The sequence below is a fragment of the Argentina silus genome (genome assembly GCF_951799395.1).
Source record: "Argentina silus genome assembly, chromosome: 3".
Lineage (NCBI taxonomy): Eukaryota > Metazoa > Chordata > Actinopteri > Argentiniformes > Argentinidae > Argentina > Argentina silus.
Window position 1 is genome coordinate 13,551,920 of NC_139657.1, and position 5,000 is coordinate 13,556,919.

The following is a 5,000-nucleotide window of genomic DNA, read 5'->3' on the forward strand; positions in this document are numbered from 1 at the left end:
CACACACACACACACATACACAGCCAAGGTGCAGACGTTAAAGTTCATCAAATCATTATGTTGCATCCATGTGTGCGTGCGTGTGTGTGTGTGTGTGCGTGTGTGTGCATGCAAGCGTGCGTGCGTGACACACACCTGAGCGATCTGTCCTAGTTCACATAGAGATTTGTCAGTTGACATCTCAGACATGCCTGACAATCCCGGTATGAAGTATAGCAACACTCCCTCACAACACACGTCTCAAAGTGAGATTTTCACCGGGAAAGAAAAGGACCCTGCTGCCTTTTAGTGAGGAGATCAATATGCAGACTCGACGTGGGGGTCATTAGTATTCTGAGTGTGTGTTAGGGGGAGTGGTATAGACAGGAGTTAGAATAGCAAAGGTTAATATCATACATCAGCTGCCATCTGCATACTCCTCTCAAGGAGAAACAGTCTCCCTCTGCTCTGCTCTGCAGGGTACTAAGACAGGAGAAGTTGCAGTGTCTGAGTCTGAAACATGTAAAGTATCTGTCCTCAGTGCCAGCACAGCAAGAAGTCATCAACATCTGCAACCCAAGATACACAGAGAGGGAAACCTAACACACCCAGCAGAGGGACTGTGTGTGTGTGTGTGTGTGTGTGTGTGTGTGTGTGTGTGTGTGTGTGTGTGTGTGTGTGTGTGTGTGTGTGTGTGTGTGTGTGTGTGTGAATGTGTGTGTGCATGCTCATGTATATATGTGCGTGCATGTGTGTTTGTGTGTGTTTGCGTACATGTGTGTGTGTGCGTGTGCGTGTGTGTGTGTTCGTTTACGTACATACATGCATGTGTGTGTGTGTGTGTGTGTGTGCATGCGCGCGTTTGCGTGTGTGAGCAGAGGAAAAGTCCAGCATCAGCTGCCTCTGTTTTCCGCTGTCAACAAACTTAATGCCCCTCTGTTTCAGCCATGTAAGACCCTGCTAGGAAACCATCAAATATTCATACACATTATCCTTTATCCTATAGCCTGCATTACAGCCAGAGGGACTCCACTACTCCACTGGCTCTCCCTCTGTCGCATTAGGGTCTCAGTGTACAGACATCCATAAGGTGTGTTTCTTTGTATTGCTCCTCACACTGTTGATAATATGCCCTCATTGGAAAGTCATTGGAATTCCGAGGCAGATTGGTTTGTTTGTGTGGTGTGGGGAGACATGCAGGTGGTTGTACACCGCTGTACTGTGCAGTGTTAGCTCTGTCTGAGGCCTTAGGCCAGGCTTGCACAATTGTAAACGTCTTACCCTAACTCCTTCCTTCATAGGATTTCACACAGCTCTCATTTTTTCCTAAACATGCCATGCAGCTGTGGGAAATTGCTTTGAATGAGTGTGTAGGCTAAGTGTGTGTGTGTGTGTGTGTGTGTGTGTGTGTGTGTGTGTGTGTGTGTGTGTTCTGTAATGTACCCAGAGTGGTTTCCCTGCACCAGGTATTCATGAGGAACACACACAGGCTGTCTAACAACCTCGTGTGTGTACGGCCCAGAGGGATGTGTGTGTGTTGATACAACAGAGATGACACACTACACAGTCATAATAGTTTACTTGGCCATGTCTCTCTCTGCAGGATACAAACGCTAATTTCAGCTTTCATGGGTTATTAAATCCCGAGGTGAGAGTGTGGTTTTAGCTGTTTCTCCTGTAGGTAGGTAACATGAGCCTAACATTTAGCAATAGTGAGACACAGATAGAGAGTTAAATAGTAGGAATGAAATAGAGAAAGAGAGCGAGACAGAGGGAGAGAGAGAGAGAGAGAGAGAGAGAGAGAGAGAGAGGGAGAGAGAGAGAGAGAGAGAGAGAGAGAGAGAGAGAGAGAGAGAGTGAGAGAGTGAGAGAGTATTCCAGTAATTCTGAGGCACAGGCGTTGAATGGATGCTGTTGTTCTAAAAGCTGTTTTATGGAGCAGAAACAGCCTGATATCTGTGTTGTTTTCTCGCTGATTGATTGCTGTGGCCTGAGGCTCCTCTGAGCTCGCTGCGTTGTGTCTGAGTGTTTACCAGAACCGTACTCCTCAATATCAGTCTAATGTCTGAGAGAGAGATACATGTACAGAAACAAACAGACACACAGACAGACAGACAGACATAGACAGACATGCAGGCAGACAGACAGACCAACAGGCAGACAGACCAACAGGCAGAGACAGACATGCAGGCAGGCAGGCAGGCAGACAGAAAGACAAACAGACAGACAGATCCCCCCTGGACCCAGTACTCTGATGTGTAAGAAGGCCCATGGCTCTGTCATCCTGTCAGTGAGTCCCTGTGTGCAGCAGTGTGGACAGAGTGAGCTGCGTTCCCAGTCTCTGGACTGTTCTGGCTGTGTTTCCCAGTGTTGCAAACCTGTCAGAGTGACAGAGACAGACTGACACTGTGGCACCTTGAGGTCAAGGCTTTCACTCAAACTATCACTCCTTTAATTCACGCTTTTCCTCCTTTCATTCAAACTTTCATCCATTTCATCCACTCAATAGGATCTCTCCCTCAAGATCTGGTAGCTTCTGTATAATGTATAATGTATGTCAACCACTCACAGCTACAATTGTGTCAGTTTTAGGTACATAAGTGTATGTGTGTGTGCATGTGTGTGTGTGTGCGTGCGTGTGCATGTATTCATGTGTGTGTGTGTGTGTGTGTGTGTTTCCGTTGTGACAGCCCTGTGGTGGTATAGTATGTAGGAGGGGGGTGATTGCATAATCTTCCAAACCTCACAATTGTGTTTATCAGATGATAATCTGCCCACTCTGCAGATTACAACTGAGATTATACCACAATGAGCACAGTGACGTTGAGAGACGTGTGTGTGTGTGTGTGTTTGTGTGTGTGTGAGTGGTGTGGGTGTGTGAGTGAGTGTGTGTGTGTATGTGCACAGTATATGTGGGACAGGCACACACACTCCTACTTGCTTGCGGCGTATAGAAGCTTATTATGAGAGCACAGTAGGAGGGAGGGGAGAACAAGGGGACTATTACACTTCAGTATGAGAGGACAGCAGAGAGGGAGATTTACTCTACTTTTCTTATTCCTCCAGAAAGAGATCAAAAGTAAGCTCAGCCCATGATTAAGTGAAGCTGGTATAAGGCCAGAGTATTTCTTAGAGAATTAGGAGATGAAGTGTGTGTGCGTGTGTGCGTGCGTGTGTTGGGGAGCAGCTACTATATGTGTGTGGTACTAGTTAATTCATTTAAGGGCCTCTCTGGTAGCTCTCTCTCTCCCTCTCTCTCTCTCCCTCTCTCTCTCTCTCTCTCTCTCTCTCCCTCTCTCCGTCTCCTCCTCCCTCTCTCTCCCTCTCTCCCTCTCTCCGTCTCCTCCTCCCTCTCCTCATGTGCCAGTCTGCCCCTGTCTGCTCCCACCTCCCCATCCTCCTCCACTTTAGACGCCCTAGCTCAGCCTCACGCCTTAGAGAAGGAGTGTGTCCTGTCTTGTCTGTGTATCCGTGTGTGTGCGTGTGTGTATGTGTATCTGTGTGTGTGTGTGTGTGTGTGTGTGTGTCTGTGTGTGTCTGTGCGTGTGTGTGTGTGTGTTCCCGTCCTGTCAGGTTTATTCCTGTTATGTTTCTTAATTAGCTAATAAAGGTCATGGCGTCTCTCAGTCAGGGGGGCCGGCGCATGCAAATGAGGCAGAAGGTCAGACAGATTAGTGACCGCCTCACACCGCCCAAATATGGGCATGACCACAGTGCCATACAAATACCTGCACTTAATAAGTTCTGCCTCCACTGCCATCCAAATAACAACAGCGATATTAATACAGCAACTCATTTGTAGTTATATGTAACTGGTTTAGATCTAACCTCAATGGATCTCACTGCCATTCAAAAACCACTGTGATTTTATTACAAATCAGGTATCTGGGGAGGAATTACAGCGATAGTTATTGCAGCATTTCCACACAAATTGTTATTTTCCGTGGAAAATTGTGCTTTATCGTTCACTTCCTTCCAGTGTTGTCTTCCCACTGTTTTTCCACCACCTTCCTATATGCCCCACCTTTAATTCATCATTTCGGGAATACATGCAACAGTCTAAATAATCTCAGATGTCTCCCTCTCTCTCCGGCTCGGTGTGCTTTACTCTACATGTGGAGCTACTGGGAGTGTCATCAGATTGGGTGTCATCATCCCATGTGTTTTACTGTGCTTGAGTGGATGGAATAAAACATGCTGTAGTAGTCATTTGTTTAGATAGATTAGATACTCCTCTCAGACTTAGTCAAGGTCTAGAGAGAGAGAGAGAGAGAGAGAGAGAGAGAGAGAGAGAGAGAGAGAGAGAGAGAGAGAGAGAGAGAGAGGGAGAGAGAGAGGAGTGAAGAGAGGGCTTGGACAGGCTCGGCTGCCAGAGTGTGGTGGAGGTGATAGTGTAGCTGTCTTAGCGACTGCTCTGGAGGTCTGCTGGAGCACCTTTACCAGCAGAGCTTGTCTAAGTCTCCTTTATCCCTGAATCACGGGGCTGTCTCTCCATGGGTGAAAGCTCGCTCTCTCTCTCTCTCTCTCTCTCTCTCTCTCTCTCTCTTTCTTTCTTTCTCTCAATAACTCATCAGTCTTCACCTTCACTTCACTCTCTTCCTCTTTTTCCTTCTTTCTTTGTCTCCTTCACACACACACACACACAATTACATCTCCCCCTCTGTGTGAATCTGTATCCAGTTTTGAGTGCCCCTATGCCCCCCCCCCCCTCTCTCTCTATCACTCATTCATCCTCCTCTTCTGCTCATCCATTTCTCCTCTCTCTCCCTCTGTGGGGTTGATATCTGGTGTCTTGTGATAGGCCATCTGTGGCATAGTCCCCTGTAGTGACTCAGGACAGGACAGCAGGGACCTGTTGGGGCCTGTCACACTCTAGTACTGCACACACACACACACACACACACAGAGAGGGGAACGAGAACACATCCAGGGTGATATCGAGACAACAGAACCCTGGAAGTAGTATGATAAAGTAAATCGAAATCCAACTGAGGAACAAAATAATATAATATTGGGGAAAA